Genomic DNA, 20,239 nt, shown 5'->3' with positions numbered 1-20,239 from the left:
AGGTGCAGCATGAGAGGAGTCTCATTCTGTGTCCTCTTACACCCGCTTGATCATACATGAAGCATAGGGAGACTGAACTATGTCAATGTTTTGTCAAATATTGGTGGTTTGTTTACAGAAATTGGTATGGCTGTACTGTTTAGTAACCCCAATAAAAATGTGGGTCCATCAGACCCTCGAGCATTGGGTGAGTAACACAAATATGAACACCACACAAAGGTTAATGATACTGTACTGTTATGACATTACTTCATGAAATACTGTATACATACACTGTAGCCTCTTTTTTAATCATGTTAATCATTGCTTGAAGTCAATGGTACAGACCATAAGATTAGACTACAGCATCCAATGCCAACATGTTTAATCGAAACAGTAAGTATTATAATTCAATCCACCAAAATATTTTACAGCAGTTTTTGTTGTTGATCAAAGACAATTATATTTATATTCACACACTGCCATCTATTGATATTACATTCCCTTTTAACCCTCCGTCTGCCTGTTTCATTCCTTGACTCTCCTTCCTACCTCTCTCCATCCCCACCTTTTTCCCCTCTCTACCCACATTCCCCTTCCCAGTTCTAATCCTGTCTGGTGAATAGTAGAACATAGCTTTCCGTTTGTGTTTAGGGTGGGAAGTACAGATTAGTTAGTCTGTAATGTTATCTGCAATTTCCCCTTCCTCAACTTCCCAATAGGATAACCTAGCAGTTGCCTTGAACTTCATTCTTCCAGTTATCAATACCACACGTTTTGATTACAAGAACAACATGTTTTCAGTGTTTTAACATGGGGACAAGTGGAGGTTCATCTGGGGGCACTTTTGCTGTTCTTAAGGCCAATCTGTGAGACAGAAGTTCTCTTTCCAGAATGCTTTGACAGCAACTGCAACTTTTTATGAGCACACTAATGAAACAAAAACAGTCTACAAATGTTGTAGAGGTTCGGGCACAGGCCTTTGGTATCTTAATAGACCAAAAAACGTAACATTAGACGATAGTGAATAAGACCTTGGTCAGTGTCCTCAGTGTAAAGCCTGATTCCTCCAGGATATACTGTAAATCTAGATACATCTTGACAAACAGGCAAGGAGAGTCTAAAGTGTCTTTAGCAGGAAGTATCTTCAGTTTAGTTCTTTCGAGATGAGCAAGGTAGCGGTCTGACAGGATGGAGCCTCTCGTGAAGAACCGGAAGTACCACAGCTGACCCCCACCATGGAGATCACACCGTTATTCATCCCTGGGTCAACTGCCGTGTTCAGCCCTTTCAAGGCAATCTTTTGTTCTACACTAATCCAGCATGGATCTCTGTGGTTGGCCCACTATCTTGGAGTCTGGGCTTGGAGGTGCTGTAAAAGGATTGCATGTCAAGGGTTAAAGATTTGATCTCCAAACGATAGCGTATTATGAGGCTGTGTGGGCCCCATTCCTGTGGTCACGCTTCATAAACAGGCACTTTTTGGTTGACTAAAAACTCTGTGTATCAAACGGTCCATATTATGAAAGCAGTCTAGTTGGAAAAGGATATATTTTGGGAAATTACGGAAGTTCAGAGTTTGTCTGGATTATATCACTGAATAGTATAAGATGTCCTGGACCTTACATTAAATTCCTATAGGATAGCTAAGCGCCAACACATTAAAATCAGGAAAGGTTTTTGTTGATTCTGAGTGGAGAGAGAGAATTATTTCCCATAGATATGCGCAGCTCCTTTGGGGTTGTAAGGCTGTTCCGTTAGATGAAGGTCAATGAAGAGTGATTGCAGCCATGCTACAGTTGACCAGAAGCTGAACGGGGAAAACTGTTTAATTACACCTGTGCATTTGGTCTGTTGACTCAGGTGGAAGTCATCTTATTAATGACCCTTACTGTAGTTGGTAATTTGGGTTGGGGCACTTGATTCATTTACCCCCGTAAATAACAGTTTAAGTGCATCTCTGACAAACGTACACTTTAAAAAAAAAAGTAAAATGTTCTCGCAGCCGAGTCAATTACAGAATGAATCAGGTTTCATCAACAGCTTAATCTTCTAAAGGTTTGAAGTACTATCTTGAATTACATGGAAATTCTAATTTAATTGGTTTGGACAAGTCCTTATTGTATTTTTCCAGTGTTGCTCCAGAGGTTTTGAGAAGCTGAAGGAAGGAGGTGCGTAAAGAGCCAATTGCTTACGCCCCAGGGCAAATCACCTACGGTTCATTTCCGAGTGTGTTCAATGGGTTCCAACTACATTGTGTTTGAACGGGAGCAACTTGTAGGGGGTTGAACTGAATGGTGTCCGGTTGATGACCCAGCAAATTATATTGCCAGTAGGCCTACAGTCTGTCTGTGGCCAGTAAAAACTACAGGAACGTTGAGATTTCTGTTTCTCTCTTTATTATATTCATCATTGAACAAAGCCATGACACAGCAGAAAGAAAAAACAAAAGAAAAGGAAAGAAAAGGAAAGACAGAAAGAAAAGATTTCTCACTTCCAAATTCTGTGTTTCTTGTAATGCTTATGGGTTCTAGGCTTGTTCAAAGTCAGATAAATGTAATAGTTGTGACAGTTCATGATTACATGATCATTGTTTCTCTCGTTAATGTAGCCACACAGAGACAGACGTAACTGACAGCAAGACACTTCATATTTTTCATTAAGATCAAAGAGACTATACTGAACATCTATCAAGTTTATCAGCTTAGGTTCAAAGTCTGCTTTTGTGGTCTTCAAAGCAGCACGGCCACAAAATGTTGAGGATCTCTCAAAGTTTAATGCATTGTCTTCTTATATACTCTCTGTCTCTCACAAACAGACACACACAGACACACACGAATGTGTATTGGTTTAGAGTTATGTCCTTGAAACTCCCCTCCAAATAATCAACATATTGTCTGGAAAGACAGAGGAGATTACCGCCTTTTGTACACATTAGACGCTGACGTTAGAGCACATGTATATCGATTTTAGACAGAGAGTAAGGACAAAAGGCCAAAGAACCCTATTAAAATCTGGACATGACGCACAATAAAACAATAAAATCTTTGGGATTACAAAAGCAGCTCACAAACACTGGGTTTCCTCAGCCCTTGTGTTGATAATGGGGATATCCTGCAGATAGAGACACTATAAACCGTTTTAACAAGAGGTCGCACCACCCTCTATTTTGGTCCACTACAAACCACCAGACCATCAAATTGGCGTCAACGTTGCGACTGTAAGTTACATCCACCTTCAAATGACTAAATGACTAAATGTAAATGACTAAATGTAACTGATTCATGCCTAGTCTGTTCGATAAACACAACATCTTGATTATGTCTTCGCAATTTGTTTTACCTTTCCTGACCACCATTTTGTGGGGATATCTGCAGTATACTAGTGTTGCTAGTGTGACACTATATACATGACCCCCCCCCCCCCCACACACACACACATTATTTGCCATCAGTAGGCCGTAAAAAAAGACGTAGGCCAGATTTAAAACAGGAAACTGTATGTGGGAGAAGTCCTCAGATCTGCTGCAGCTGTTTTCCCTGTCTCTTTCTAAAGAGCAGTTGTATGTATAATGTCTAATAGTCTCTTTTGAAGTCGAAGCCCTCATTTCCAAAGTATGCCCTCAACTTCTGGCAAAGTTGCACAGTATCTTCCAAATGACCGTGTGATCAGTTGTAGTAAATTACAGCAGCAACAGATGGATTATTCCTTCTTTTTACCACTTAGGGATCATTACCAGCACAATTGTTAGGTTGTTAGTGTAATTGGAGCAGCCCTCTCTTTGTCTCATGGTAAAATGAACATTCACTCATATTTCTGACGTTTTATCGTCAGGGCATTTAGAAGTATTGTTTTGTAAATTTCAACTGTCAACTCTACTGTAGCATATAATCCTGGGATTTAATAGAAGGATTCCCATTATGCTTATAGGAAAGCCCAATAACATTAGCATTATTTATCAACCTGTGCTGGTTCAGCAAACAATACATCTTTCACTGGGAAATTAGGTGGACTGAGATGAATAACACTGTATCATTTTCAAGGTAAGGGCTTCATTGTTTTCCATGCATCTCACAGTGAAGCCCCAAGCACATGGGGAAAGCATTACTCCTAATGCACTCTTTAATGACTATATAGGGCTGGGTTCCTACTTTAGTTATTCTCCTGTGTTTTAGCTCCAAGTCTTCCCTCCTTCCTGTGTAATCATTGGTGGGTTCAGTCTTGTAGGGTGCAGGGACATCAAAGCTAGGGCACCTATGTTCTCTAATGAGTCTACACTGTCTGGAATCTTCCATAGTGACCTTTGACCTTGGCATTAATATGCATGCATGGGAACCCTGAAACACTGGGCAAATGGTTGGTAAATTGGCAAACTGGTGCCCTAAATGTGCCTGCGCCCTGAGCTCAAAGAAATCTGAAGACATGGAGTGATGCTGTGTGCTTTCTTAGCCATCATCATGGAAGGTGGAGTTTTGTATTTTCTATCTAACTTGTGCACTTGTAAAGTTTAAGGATTATAAGAGGCTTTGAAAGACATACCACAGTACACTATTTTCTTACACTAGATTTTGGATATATTTATTTTTAATTTATAGCCAGATTGGCAAACAATGTCCATGTGAATGACGTACAAGTCCAACGTGGAGTCAAAGCCAGTGCAGATAACTAAGGAAGTAAATGGTGAAAGCTACGTAGCAGAAACACCTTAAATTAAGCAGAGACAATGTCTGCTGTGATTGGCAAAAAAGGCCTATGTGAATGACTTACAAGTCCCAAGTGGAGTCATGGTCAGTGCAGATAACTAAGGAAGTAAATGGTGACAGATACGTAGCAGAAACCGCTTAAATGAAGCAGGGACAATAATGACTAAACTGGGGATTTTAACCCACAGTGTAATCCAAAGGGGTCATAAATCTGTGTACAGTATAAGTCTACTATTAGCACTTTGCTCATTTACCTGCAAGTGTATGGGGCTACAGTCTAGTTAGTTCTGTTGATGTTGATGTCTCCTTGACCATGGGTGTGGTGGTCTTTGTGGAGCTTGAACCACATTTGTGGTGGACTGGGGTGTAGGGGAAGAGTTAACTGACAAACAATATACTTTCAGAAATATAAATAGCTTGATGGGCCTCTAATGTTTTATAGCGTTTTATAATTATGAGATTGGATGATGGAGATGTACAGTACATACTGTACACGCGAATGCAATTTAGCCTATATTCATCAATTAAATAAGAATCATTAAACTTTTGGCAACCATCAATATTTATCAAATAGTGAAACAACCCTGACCCAAATTTCTGAGATGGGAACATTCTTCAACTGTCAAGTATACTTAGGATCTACAGTACCTAGACATACTGTTGACCACCGAGGGTCCAATAAAACAGGTTTTTGAGACGGCCCACAAAAAAGGTCTCAACATAAGGCTCTCTAAATATTATTCCATATCCTCTTCAATAGAGGACTTTGTAATCATTATGGCCATTAACCTTGTCACGTTTCCTCTACAAGGTGTTGTAAAACTTATTTGATGAAGCATTACAGGGTCCTGTCAGTGTCTACCCCTAGTTTTGGATCTTGCTCTGGTCGCAGATTCCCACTGGCAGACTGGTCAGTGAAGGAAATCTCCCTGTGGAGGTGCATGGAGAACGGAAACATCAAATTGTGTTGACAGCTTCATTCGTTTTTAGACAAAGCAGAGTTCTCCCACAAAGTTGTCCAAATACTGTATTTACAAGGAGTTTTTTTACAGAGTGCGAGCTTGTAAAAATGCTAACTCCTGGGGTAATATGAAGCTATGTGCAATGATGATACGGTTTCATTAAGATACGTTTTAAGATCTTTAAGTAGACAGTACTGTGTAGAGTCTTGTATAATTAAATATACAGAACTGTATTCTTAGAGACTGTACTGTACATACAGTAGAAGTCAAGTCAACGAAGAGGAGCATCTGTGAAGTCTTAACTCACAATGAGTGCATCAGTGGTGAATGTCATAAAGAAACACAGGACCTCTTGACTTAGTCCTTCGTAGCTTGAAAGTATTTTACACACTCATACCTGCCTATACAGCCTGTGCAGTTTAATGATCCGGTTGAATTCAGTCAGTTTTTCTCCAGTTTAAAGAACATAAAGGAATGTCATCACACAAAATCCATAGTCCTTCACTCCTGAGAGAGGGCTAAGTGGAAATATCTGGCATGTTGACCCCTGGACCTCTCGTCCTCTTTCAGTCTTCCTCGGCCTAACAAATTGCTTCCTGGTCATGGTTTCCCATAATCCTCGGAACAGGAGGGATGCAGTATGAGGGTCAGTCATGTGGAAAATCAGATATGCGTTTGTCATTTCATGCTCCTTGACTGAGACACAGTCACTTTGGGGTGATGATGTTCAAGGTTGTCGAGGCTCAGATCTTTCTTTCAGGCCCCAAATAGAGCTTATCGGAGAGTAAATATATATATATATAACGGTTCAGCCCATTGACTGTGCTTCAGCCTTCACCTTCTGCGCGGTACTTTACGACTTTTACGCGTAGTGTGCAGGAGCCACAATATTTGTCAGGGAAGTGTACAATATCCTGTCCTGTGTTGTATGCTTCTCACGCTTTGGCAGGTTAATAGATGTGAAGGCCATGAAATATATGTCGTATTGTTGTCTCTGCTGGGAAAACTAAAATGGCCCTGCTGAGTTCGTATAACTCCCATCTGCTTTGTTTTTGTTGCTTTGCCTCCATGAAGCATGGAGAGGCACACTGTCTTGTTGTAATATGCAACAGTACTGCGGGAGATCGTCATGAATTATGGACACTCCCCAGCCATGACGCCTAACGAGCAGGAAAATGAATCAAGACGCTTTTAAACTGAGGTCTGATTTCAGATAAACAACCACAAAAACCGTAGAGCGTGAAGGATTGGCTAAATGAAGGAGCATGTTGACATTATCATTATGGCATGCTCAAGACCGGTAGTGCACTGTTCCTTCAGCTAGTTAGGTAACAGCATGACAGACTGTCCATTTTCAGGACGTCAATGAGGCAATTGCCTCTAAGACAAGGATGGGAGGCACTGGACATTATCAGATGCAGCTATTACTGCCAGGCTTAAACAACATGCTTTTCAAAGCAAACCCTAATATACTGTAGCTACTGTATATCCTAACTTGACTGAATGGGAATAATATGTAAGAGTGCAGTTGTATAGTGCTGGAGGAACTGTGGACAAGAAGCGTCTGGGCTTGCCAGTCTGCAGCGCCATCTTGAACTGTCTTGGTTGGACCGCTTGCACCACTGTCCGTTTAGGACATAAACATTTTGCTTTAGTGTGTTCTTTTTTTGTTGAGGATAGACACCCGTAAACAAAATTGAGCAAAGGGCTGAAACTGGAATTGACGTACAATTGATTAAATTCCAGCTCACCTGTCGCCTTGGTGCTCAAGCTATTTTTTGGTGTAAACTGTCATGTTTGTAGACGGTTTTTATTGGATGCCACACCCCTCATTCCAATGAGTTGTGCATGGGAAATGTAGTTTCCGATGATCAGAATTGCTGAGATGAATTATGATATTTTGGCATAGCGATTAAATTGTGGAAATAAGAGTTAACTTTTTATTGAGTCTCAATGGCTAAATATGGCTCGTGGACCAAGGAAAGGTTGCTTTTTGTCATCTATGACTGAGGCAATTTAGTTGAACTGTGTTTAAGTGTTACCTTTACTACCAAACTCTCAATTGCTCCCAGTCCTCATTGGTATTGATTGTCAAGATAAGAACACGGGTGGCCAATTGTGTGAAGCTACTGGTTCAGAAAGATAACAACATTCCTGAATTGCCTAAAAGGATAAATAAACTGTGGAAAAAAAGCTGGTTTTGTGTAACACAGATTTGTGATTGAGGCCGGTATGTATTATACTGGTTGTCCGGTATAATACAGCAATTCATTCATTTACTAAAGTAAAACTACCTGTTTTCTGGCTATCGGCTTATCATTCTCCCATGGTCCTCTTCTCTCAGATCCCCGGTTCTTCCTTGCTGCTGCCTGTGAATGGCGGGGTAGAGGACCACCGGACACAGGTGATAGTCTGGGATAGCTCCCATGACACAGGAAGTGGAGTTGTCTTTCCAAATCTCAGACCCCCTTCCTGTCCTTTCGTACACTGTAGTGGAGAGAGAGAGTTGATCCGTCAGTCAGTAGAAGCCCCCCCCTCCCTGAGTGCTCCTTGGCCCTAGCCTCATCATCTGGCAGTTATCAGGACAAATTAGAAGACCACATGGCTCAAAGGGCCCAGGCTCTGTGTGTGTGTACGTGTGTTTTGTGTGTGTGTGTGTGTGTTCAGCGCCCTGCTCTCACAACAGGAGAACAAAGTCTGAAGGGTTAGAGCAGGAAGCTTAAGTAGCAGTTAAAGGAGACATGGGGACTTCTCTCCTCAGGGGTACAACCTTACCCCTCAGGAGGAAGGTGGGAGCTTGGAAGGAGAAGGCCTTAATTCACTGAAACCCTTTGCTCCACACATACACAAACACACCTAAACAAACACACGCAGACATTCTCACTCACTTTTGTTTTATATCACCAAATCCGAGCACAAGAAAAACATGGCTATTGACATGAGTGAGAGACCATAATGGGAAATATAAGCAACACAAACAGGCTGTTTGTCTTTGTGGAACACTGGAGAATGGTTTATGGTAAGCAAACATACGGCTGTAATGAGACATGAGCCGTTACAGAAAGAAAAAATTGGTCTGGAAGTGAAATAAACAAGGTAATAGTGAGCCTTGATTACAGTCATAAACATTATTGCATTTATGTTCGATTCAAAGCTGGAGGGCTTTAAAATTTGAGCAAGGTTGAATTATTTCTGTAATGCCGGGGGACTCATTTAGATTGTGTCCACTTCAAAGAGGAACTTCCCAGTCGGCAGAGCAGTAGAGCTTACAGGGGGCAGAGCAAGCACCACCATATGACCACCTCAATCAAGTTCCACATCTATTTCAGAATCTGCTTTTGAGATTGTCCTTTCACTACCTAATTTTCCTTGTTTGATTTACAGTATTGTCTCAAAAATACACAATAAATGACTTTTTCTGTGGCAGATAACAAAATGTAAATCCGTTTCAAGTGAATGACATTAAACTGGGCTCTTGCCACGTACGATCACGCCATAGAAATCATGAATAACTATCCTCAAACGTTCAAATAACCCTGAAACAAGGTAAGCAGCAGCGCTGATCCTGCAGATAAACCATCGATTTGAGCACTGGCTAGTGGCGGTGAGCCTCTCTATTCTGTAGTAGGCTAACACGCCAACACGAAGGGAGCTGCCCACTCAGCCATCATCCATCCTATTTATCTTCAGTCCCTTCATCACCCTCCCCGGTCCCCAGCGGTTGTTCATCACTATCAATTGGACTTTGACAGCTTTATGCGTGCCGAGATCTGACACGCAGATCCACTTCCTCCGGTAAATGGAGACGGCAATCCATATCGGCCTCCCCGCCATCTACCTCACAATCCTTCTCCTCTGCTCCGCTTATTTCCCAGTCCTTACTAGGAGGTTGTTTCCTGGGGACGGGGGCAGAGAGACTTGAGAGAAAAAGAAAGGGAAATGGGAAGACTAAAGATGTGAAGGGGGGGGGGGGGGGAGAGAAGGAGAGACATTGGGTAGAATCATTGGTCCCTTCTTCGTATGGTGGGGGAGAGAGAGACCGGCAGGACTCAAAGAGAGAGACGGTGACACCTGAGAGAAGGAAGGTAAGACAATGCCATTACATCTGCTATGGACTGTGGACTGTCTTGATCATTTTCCCAGGCGTGGCATCACTGACCTGTCTCTGCTAAACCACCCCCCCCCCCCCACCCCACCCCACCCCTCCTCGCCCACCGACGTTAGTCTCCCACTGATTGCCAAACCTGCTAAGGCCATCAGGTTCTGAGGGGAGGAACCACTCCACATTCCACCATAGCCTTGCAGCTCACTCCTGCTGGAAAGGGATGGACCTCCACAGAAGGATGGACAGCTGCTCAGGAGGTGGGGAGGGAGGGTTCAATCTGTGGCCCTTCCTGCCGTCCATAAAGAGGGGTCAAGGAAGTCCATCAGTGTCCTAAGAAAGGGACTTCTGCCTACTTTACAAGCTCGTGTTAAATGGAGGTGTCCTTTCCTAACCTCCATTCTAATTATGGGGAGAAGCTCTGAGATATTATGACACTTTTACTTTACTTTTACTGTTTTAAATTCACTTATATATATATATATAAAAGATTGCTCAGCACCAGTTGTTTTGCCTCAAGATGACATTCAATTCAACCAAGTCATCATGACAGTTGTTCCTGTGAGAGTGGGGTCTGTCTCTGCAGCCGTTGTGTGACAGCATGGTGACCTCACATCGTCAGTGACCCTCATTGACCCTCTCTGACCTGTGTGCCTCTACACAACAGTGTTACACAAAGCCAAGGAAACACACTCTCTCCTATTTTGGGATACACTGACATGTGTCTCACTGGTGGTTTTCACAATCCAGCACCTAGATTTAATTACTATTACAAGCCATTGTAATTAGTACAACAGAGTTTATATAACACAGCAGTTAGTCTCCCCACGTTTAAAGCCAAGGAATTTTTGAGAACAGCTATCTTTGCTGAGGTTGCATGCTAACACATACTCACCTAGCCTTGGTCTGAATTTACACCTGTTTTTAACAGCAATTGACTGATAAATTCCTTTTGAGGATAATATCCCTGGCTAGTAGCTAATTGTCAGTTTAGCCGCGAGCGTTGACTCATGAAGAACATTGTGCTTGATGAAGAACAGTCTGTTTGAAAAGGCCCCGGCTCGCCCATCACCTACCTTGAAGTAAACATCAGACCAGCTTGCGCTGTGTTGCTATGATTGGTGTCAGCTGTGAAGCACATTTGCTCTTAAAAGGCCAGTCCTCATTGCCCAAATGCTATTGTAACTCTTAATGCCTGTTTTCACTACCTGGAAGCTTTCCATCACTCACCCCAGAGATCACATGTTAACAGCTTGAAAGCTGGATGTCAGGGCATTGGAATAAATGACACATTTGAGTAAAAGTGAAAACAGCTTGTGAATGTGGACATCAACAGAGTTGTATTGGATGAAAAGAGAGGCCCAAGGCAATGCCTCTCGAAAGCTCAAGGACAAAATGTGTTCTTACTCTGTTCTACAAACTGATCGAGGCTGTCCTTTGACCTAAAGACTTTGGAGTCTGTGTTATTCGGAGTGTAGAGTTCCACGTACATTTGCGGAGAAGACTATGAATCTTCACATGGTTTCTGCATAACTGAGAGGTGGTCAACCCTACCTATGTTGTCATACAAACGACTATTGAATGTGTATCTGCATTGTAACACCTCTCTCAAAACAAGAATTACTTGACTAAAATCAGTCTCTTACTACAGAACTAGACACAGAGATCAGGTTGAGAACATGCATTAAACGTTTAGGAACAGAACCATATTTGGAACATAATTTCAATCCATGTTCAGAAGTGGAGCTGCACTTCACTGTGCTTATTAACAGTGTCATATCTGACCACTGGACAATGTCAAAAATAGTGCTGCTCCACTTTCAAAATAACTAATATTATTAGAGTTTGACATAAGCGGGAGAGTTCCGGAATAGGAATATTTAAACTGGTAAGAATAGTACAGTATGGTCTATATAAATTGCAGGCCTATTTGGTAATGCCAGATGATTAAAACAACAATTGTGGCCACATTTTGATAATCTGATCATACTCAACACTGTTAGATGAGTAAACTTTAAAAGAAAACTGAATATTTTATACCTGCATATTTATGGATGGTATGTATAGTAGGGAATAAGTTAAAGACTGACTTTCCTAGGTTAACCTGTGGAACAGACCAACACAGGGTGATAACTGCATGATGTCATTTTAGGGTGGGCACATTTTACTATCAGTGTAACTATTATCCAATGAATACTTTGACCCTAAACTTCATAGTCGTAGTAAATTTCAGTAGTATGTCCTTCAATATATTACAGACGGCACCATACAAAAAATCAAAATCAAATCATCCTCTCCCACACATGACTCTCTCACGACAAGAAGCAGTCAAAGCTCCATTAACAAACCCTTGCGTGACTTGACACCTCCAAAAACAAATGTGGAGTATCAATCAAAAGCGGACATTACACAGCCTTCCGATATTCACTGTTTCAGAGGCCCAGTCTTTTACACCTGCGCCAGACTCTAACGTTACATTGTTTATGCATTAACACATCTGCCACCCCGAGGAGTTCTGCGGTTTGTCCTCATGTGCAGTGCAGATGTTAACTCCAACCTGTTGTCTTTTATAGCAGATAGAGAATATTTGTAGAAAAGCTGTGCGTGTTTTACGAGACAGTGGTGTGTAAGCTTTCTCTCTCTCTCTCCATCTCTGCCTATCCTTTGGTGTTGCCAGCACCTCTAGGACAGCGGAAACAAATGCAGCTGGGACTTCAAAGAGTATGCACATGGGACCGGCTGGTATCAGTCGTAGTGGCTGCTGGTGAGCTTCCCATCACAGGAAAAAAGTAAGTGACTGAGAGACTGTCATTAACGTGTGTATATACAGTATATTGTGTGTGTGTGTTGTATATGTTCATGTATTATTTTGCTAATAGGTTGAACCAGAGATCAGTCATGCCTGCATACCTAATCAGTGTCAGATGTGCCTACACAACTTGGTGGCCAACATGGTAAATACAATAAGCAGGTCAAACAGGGCTGCTATTCAGGCTTTGGCATGTCACTTCACTTCAAATACAAGAACAGGCAGGCATGAAAAGACCTCCCTGACAACCAGCCTCGGGCAGCTACTCTCTCCCTTCTCTGTAACCCCCTTCCCACTCCAGCGGCACAGCCACATAAGACAAGAGCAGGCCCAGGAAAGGCAACCCTGATGGGGGACGCACTCCTGACGACCTGGGGCCTGGAAGGCTGCCTCAGCTGGAACCAGCAGCCATAGCAGCAGCCAGCCTGTCTGCCTCATCTATCATCCCTCTGCTGCAGAGGGCTACATATTAAGAGGTTGTTTTTACTGCTGATTCGTCATGCTACTGGAAGGGATTCAAGAGGCCATTCTGGGGATGACTTCACAGGTTGTGTAAAACGCTGGGCCGTGTTCGTAAATCTATTAATTCTTCAGATTAATAGATTGACTCTTCAATGTGTGTTCATTTCATTCAGCTGCTGGAAGAGAAACATGTTAATTACTATCAACTAACCCTAACCAGCTGAAGCATATCACACAGTTGACATTCTCTTTTCTTGTTTCTTGTTCTTGAAGTTTGAACATCAACTGATGAACAGATCATCTATAGGGAAATAAACAAATAAATAGTTCAGTTTTAGTGTCTACATGTAGTAAGACCTATTTCAAACCATGATACAATTACATTATTATAATAATGGTAAACTAAACTAAACAAAACAGAACACGCAGCCAAACAAGGAAATTCTAGGCGAAAAAATTCTCACAGTCCTAAATCAGAGGGTGGTCGAGTCACTCCGGGGGTAAGAGCAGATTACACGCCACTCTCCACACCAAAGTGTATGTGGGACGGACAGCAGGGCTGGAGATTTAGAGCAGGTAGCTTGGACCTCCTCAAACCCCCCTTACCTGCTGACGTCTGTTATTACAAGCTGATTTATCTGGCCCAGGCCAGGGCAGGTTGATAGCTTTAGCAGTCCAGCCAGGCCCCTGTGCCAGACCAGGCCAAGGTGGCCCACTGTTTGAAGGAGGAAGGGGGGGGGGGGATTCGAAAATAATTTCACGTGTGTGTCATAAAGGCTGTCTACTAAAACAAGGTTTAGTTTTAGGTGCATTCTTATACTGGTTCTAATTACATTGAACCTGTGATCTCTTTTAATCTGTTGACTGTCAGTTCCTTGTAAACCACTTCAGTCCAAAACTGTCTTATGCAAACACGTGGGTTTCTGAGAAGGACCAGGTTATTTGGCATGCCACTGCCAATGATATACATATATGACATTGTCCCAGGGGTATGACTCAGCCTTCCCTCATTGAAATGAGTAGGTTCTCAGGGCATTTCAGGAAACAGTTGTTGAGAAACTGAACAGTCTCAGAACAAACATCCTTTTCCAAAGAGGTTTCTTTATCCACCCCGCCCCAAAGCATCATGTTGAACAGTTCTCAGGGAGAAGGTAGCCCCATAGAGCTAGGCTGACTGAAATAAACACACAAATACCATCCAATATTTGGATGTTCTGTGAGCTCCAATTAACAACAAAGTGATACCCTTTAAATGTAGTACAAGAGGCAGTTTATGTTCATTGTTGACTTCAACAACAACTTCAATCAACTACAGCATAATTATTTGCCCAAGTGACAGGTCTGTGCTCAAAATTAATCAGGTCCGTATTTAAAATGAACATGTTTTCCCTGGGGCCAAGTCTACCCATCAACCTCAATTTCCTCCAAATCCAGGCGCAATGGCAGAGCAAAGAAATGATTGGACTCAGGAATATCCAATGACTTATCCATTCCTAAGCTTTTCCTCACGAGATACACATGTGTAGGCCTACCTCCCAAATAGTACAAAAGATAACGTATGCTATCCCAATTCTGCGAAAGCCCTTCTTCCAGCCATAGGACATTCCTTTACGTTCCATATATTTCCCAGATAGAAGTGATCTGTGATCTCCAAGTGTTTACCTTTTTAGCTTTACAAAACATGTGAGGTAACCCCTATACATTCATGCACAGTTTTAAGATATGATTTACTTCCCATAATCTGTTTTGGGTATCAGATTTGGGGCACACAGGCTCTCATGGAATATGTTTTCTAGATTTTACAATGCAGATAAACGGTTTTCAGGCATTTAGTATTTTTTTATGGCACGTTACATTTTTGTCTTTAAATATTTCTTTTTAAGTTGAAGACATATGAAAGAAGCATGTCCAAGCACCTTGAACATAATGTTTTGTACTGTAGCAGGTAAAGGACATTAATCTGAATCTGAAACTTTTGTTGTGCTACTAGACCAGTACTAGACTGGTGCAGACGAAGCTGTTCAGTTTTAGACAGAAAAGGATACCATTCCAATAAGAACACATCTATCCTTCATGTATACAATACCAATGTCATGAGTTGCCGATGTGCATGAAAAACCTGGATTGACATGTGTAGTACATCCATGTTTACACCTGTTAACAACTGTGTTTTGGACACAAACACAGACATTCATTTTACCCTATCTTTCAGTGGCAGTTTGGACAGAGACATCTGTCCAAACTACTCCTGTCTGAAAAGTAATTAAAGAACATCTGCTACATCACTTATGATGGACTTTAACCTCCTGAAGACTCACCATCAGCTAAGTAACTTTGATTACTTGGGTAGGCTACAAGGAGCAATCCAATGGTTTATGTTTTCTTTTTTAACATTATCATTCATTGTAGTTAGTATTTTACTTACAGAGTAAGCCGTTAGTGTTATAGTATATGTATGAATGCTGAAGTAATGGTTTAGTAGCTGTATGGATGAGCTGATTCAAATCTGCCTATGGTGGTCATGCAGTGAACAAGACACCGGTTACGGTTAGTGAGTTGACTTAAAAGTTTTGTCGTCAGGAGCATCGTAATGGTAACTCTTGAAAACAGATGGCAGCACTATTCTTGTAAAACTGTTTGATTTACAGATAGAAATTAACAGAGATTCAACCGAAACAACATGCATCTGGATCTGTGGTTAGCTAGGAGTGGGACTTTTTGTTAGGCTATACTGTAAAATCAACAAACATCATGTTGTAAGGTAGGACTCAAAGAATATCCAAATATATGTGAAATGATGAGGAACAATGTTGAATTATTCAAAAGCTTCAACATGGAGTCCAGCAATGACAAATAACTCATTCTTATTCATTTAAATTAAATCACATTTGCAATTTGTGTAGAGGAACCTTCCAGAAAGTAAGAGCAATGCTTTCGGGAACGAGACGCAAATTTCGCCACCTTACATGTCTATGTTACCCAAAAGCTGTATAGTATGTGACATTGGATTACAGCCTACAATCAATAAATAATGTATTATCAAAAGACTGTGTGATCAAAATCATTTAATAAACCACATGTAATGTAAATATTATAGAACTGCAGAATAGAATATTGAAGAGGATCTTTAGTGGACAGACCAGGCTGCTTTTCTCATCTCTTCATCGTACAAGTTATTCACACCTTCTTCAGGGACTTGTCTTCAATGCGAGGCATGTGAGTCATGTATGGTCTTCAAAGTGGTGGGGGCTGGTTTGAATGCTCTGCCCCCTCGCAGAGGGCCATCTTCTGCAGGGGCACAGTGAGAGACTGGCTCCTGCTCCTCTGGAGTTGTCTTACACCCAGATGCCAGTAAAAGCTGCATGATATGCTAGCTGCTTGATTCCTACAGTACATGACTGCTTCTCTTATCCCTACACAGCCTATGCAGCAAAATATACCAGTTCTCTCCACTGTACTTGGTTGATGACATCTAGCACAGCTATAGAATGTAAAAATGTCTCGGTGTCCAACCTCTTCAAACATTCAATATCTTACCAGCTACGTGAAAATGGCAGAGAGTAAAATACCACTCAATATCTACATATTGTTTGTCACTCAGTGATGTCACAGAAGGTCGCTAGTCTTGTCTTTTTCTCGGACCAGTGTTCCCCACTGACAAGTAACCCATTCTTGGCTCCCACCTTTCATCTCCCTCTTAGCCAGGAAAGCCACAAGATGGGCCGTCTATCATTTCAAAAAGAAGAGGGAGGCTTTCAAGTTAGCACGTCCCTTGAAACGTTAGCCAGACGTAATTACAGCGTTGGGGGAAGATGGGCGGCTTGGAGATCTGCTGTGGGTCAGTGTGGTGGTGGGGATGTTCGGCAGCTCTGGGGAGGGAGAGGGAAGAGATGGGGAAAACGGTCGGAGGAGAGGATGTGACTTTGTCTCTCCTCAGAAGGCCATATTCTCCTGTTGAGTCATACTTTCCCCTCAAGGAAGATGAAGATAGGAGCGTCTCACAGGAGTGATCTTGTGACCGTTTATTGCATGGGTGGGGTGAGTATCGTGTGTTCGTATCGGAAGTTACTGCAAAGGTTTGCGGGTCAGTGTTGTGCTTGATCGATATGACAAAAGCTGCAGGTGAGGCTGCAGAAAGACTCAATGCTCCGAGTTTAATCCGATTTAAAAACAGTCGTTTCGCAAGCTTCCATCCGCAACCATTTTAACATCTGTGACCACGGTGCACTTTTTTTTTAGATGCACAATTTTCAAAGCCCATGTGTCTGGGGGAGCAATTCAGAAGCAAGGAGGAACACAAATTGAAACAAATAAACTTAATGTACACCAGATTGATCCCTCATTGCAGCCAAGAGAACTCAACCTCCTAAATGACATTGCTCAAATAATGACTCTGTCTTCAGTACCACTGCACAGAGACGTGCCATACATTTATGAAGTTATTTCAATTCCTACCTAATCTTGAAAGGCAATATGTAATTTTTGGTTGAGGTAATCCAAATATGCTTAAACAATGTTGATTTATATCAACCTATTAGCTAGCCTATCTAAAGTCCATAGATGGGGGGCAGGGCTATGTCAGGAAATGCAACCTATCAAGTTGACCTGATTGACAGATTACTTTCGATATTGAAAGAGAACTTCCACTTCAACTTCATGAAATTCTATGACTTAATGGAAGGACGAGGTGACCTATACTGACTGGAGTATTAAAACTAGAGGGAAACCAGATTGGTAGCAGCTCTCCCCAACTGCTCATTCTTCTCCAGTAACTGATGATCTGCTTCTGACTCTCTAATGAAGCCTGTTCCATTGGATAACACTGGGCCAGGAACCCAGAGGCTGTCCAGAGCCAGAGCCCATGGTGAGTGACAAAGTCAGGGTCCTGCGAAACGTACAATAGCTTTAGCACACTGGAGTCCGACAGGGGCAACACACACACACTGACACACACACACACACACACACACACACACACAGCCTAAGCTGTCACAGACTACTATCTGACTCTCCATTGATTCTGCTCTACGGGGAGCGAGCGACACAAAGACTTCAGAGGGCTCGTCAAGGCCAGGAATGACAAGGATGTGATTGTGGAGAGGAGCTCTACATTCCATGGCTGACACACTTTGTCCGATCCTGAACTTCCCATTCATCGCAAATGGGGAGCCGTTTGGGTCCTTCTAATGTTCTTAAGATTTAACGTAAAGGTAATCCGATAAGTGTGTTCAGATGTTGTCGACAGGCAGATGCTAGTTGTTGGACAGTACGGTAGTCTTTCACTGCAGAGCATGATAATTACATTTAGGATTACAGTGTCGTGAAAGTTTACTTTAATTACGTTTCGGAAAAGCTGGACTAAAATGATGCAATGTCCTGTATAATGTCGCTGTGCAATACAGCTTCTATTTGTCAGCACATTTTTCCATTATTTTAGTAGCAGAGGGTACCAGTAAGCAATATAAATAGCTCACAGTATATACTGCACATACGAAACTTCCCTTGCAATGACATGAAAAGGTATGCAATTTGCTGCTGTGGAATACCTCTGTCTCTACCTACCAGGGAGGTGTCATGTCACTGCCGCTGTCCATGGTGACACAGGTCAGAGGAGATGCCAGAACGTTTCTCCCATTTAGAACACCCAGGCATTCAGAGCAGGCCTGGCCAGGGTTAGTTTCCACTGGGATGGTACCCACCACAAAGAACCGCAAATCCCAGGTAGCATCTGACCCCTGGGCAGACCTCAGTTGTGGACATACTGAAGGTGCATTCATTCACAAGTTGTTTTAATGCTCGATTTGGTTCCCTAAGTAAAAACAAGTGTTTAGTCTGTTTTATACTAAATTGAATCATCATTTTTGTCTTGATATCTCAGTAATTGTATCATTCCAAGGCTGAATAATTTTAAAGACGTATTATTTCTTGAATCATCAATCACAATGATCTTGCAGTTGCTATTTGTCATTAAAATGTATGGCTATGGATTTGTCAACATTGGCACAGGAAAGTTAGTGAACAGACCACAGTCGTGAGATGTGCTGTCAATAGAACATGGCTTTTTTGACCCTAGGGGTCATTGGGGTAACATTTCTGCCCAGGTTAGCACAGGCTGTGTGGGAATGAACTGGTGATGGAGGGCAGGACAGGTGTCTTCATCGCTAATCCACAGCTGTATCCATAAATCATGGGCGCTAATGCTGCTAGCAGTCAAGACTAGTTGTAGTAGGTGGAGGGGAATGTTTTCAGTGCAACACTACAAGAGGAATGTTTTAAGGCCAAGGGCTTAGGGGTCAGGGGGGAGCTTATGACGAGTTGCTCTGCGATATGCAAAACCGCAAAAGCGGGCCCTCTATCATACTTGCGGAAAGGTGCAGAACCCGATAGCATTGAGGACAGGAGACTTAGCTCGCCGGCAAGTAAAATCCGAGTTTAAGTCGAGCCCCCTTTTCTGTTCAGTCAGTGCCACTGCCAAATGTTTGGTTCACAGCAGAGCTTGTCAGCATGCAGCATTGTGGTCTGACTATTTTTGAGTTTGTTTAACAACCTTATGTTGCTTTGGCTTAAAAGTATTGTTTTCATGGACATCTCACATTACACTGTTAAGAAGGTCTTTACAAATGATCCTTGTATAGGAAACACTTTGTCCTTCTCTTATTTTTAAAACCTTCCCCAACTGTAGATATATGACAGACTAGATTTCTGAATGGAGCAGTCTTGTAAGTCCATAGCTGTAAGTAAATGTTGACAGAACGCAGAGGGTGGGGGGGGGGGGATCTGAATGAACATATAGTACTTAAGGACTTGTACTTCTTTTTTGGCTTCTGGTTCTTTAGAGGAAAGAGGTGTCACACACCTGAGAGTGAGCGATTGTGCTGTTGAAGCGACGACCCTGGCTCATTTATAAACTGTACCTAGCCCCCCTGGTCAAGGTCTGAGCTCAGGTTACACGGAGGAGCCCGCCTCTGATCATGCACCATTGCTGTTATGCATGGCCATGTAGACCCCAATGACGATGAGCAATAGGAAGATGAGTGGATGGACTAAAAGAGAAGAAAATAACACAAGAAAGACAGATGGTCCAAAGAGAGAGAGACAGAGAAAAGGATCAAAAGGAAGAGAGATTTGGATGGAGATGGGAGGCGTCCTTGTCATATTGTTTTGTCATTGGGGTTTAGATACAGTCGTGCTGTCAATAGAGCAGAAGCTGCCCTCGTGTCGT

The 20,239-nt window shown here is 42.2% G+C and overlaps 2 long non-coding RNA genes across 2 annotated transcripts; one reads left to right on the top strand and one right to left on the bottom strand.

Moving 5' to 3' along the window:
- Positions 1-896: 896 nt before the first annotated feature.
- LOC134021825 (uncharacterized) lies at positions 897-10,775 on the bottom strand. Its single transcript, XR_009930576.1, has 3 exons — positions 10,642-10,775; positions 7,939-8,131; positions 897-1,351 (listed from the first exon to the last, which is right to left on the bottom strand). It is a non-coding gene; the product is annotated as an uncharacterized LOC134021825 (long non-coding RNA).
- A 1,661-nt stretch (positions 10,776-12,436) lies between these two features.
- Positions 12,437-13,140, top strand: LOC134021827 (uncharacterized). The gene is made up of 3 exons (XR_009930578.1): positions 12,437-12,535; positions 12,626-12,700; positions 12,857-13,140. It is a non-coding gene; the product is annotated as an uncharacterized LOC134021827 (long non-coding RNA).
- The last annotated feature ends 7,099 nt before the right edge of the window (positions 13,141-20,239 follow it).

This window comes from Osmerus eperlanus, chromosome 6 (assembly GCF_963692335.1).
Source record: "Osmerus eperlanus chromosome 6, fOsmEpe2.1, whole genome shotgun sequence".
NCBI classification, from domain to species: Eukaryota; Metazoa; Chordata; class Actinopteri; order Osmeriformes; family Osmeridae; genus Osmerus; species Osmerus eperlanus.
The sequence above is the reverse complement of the archived record's forward strand: the minus strand, read 5'-3'. Positions and strand labels throughout refer to the sequence as shown.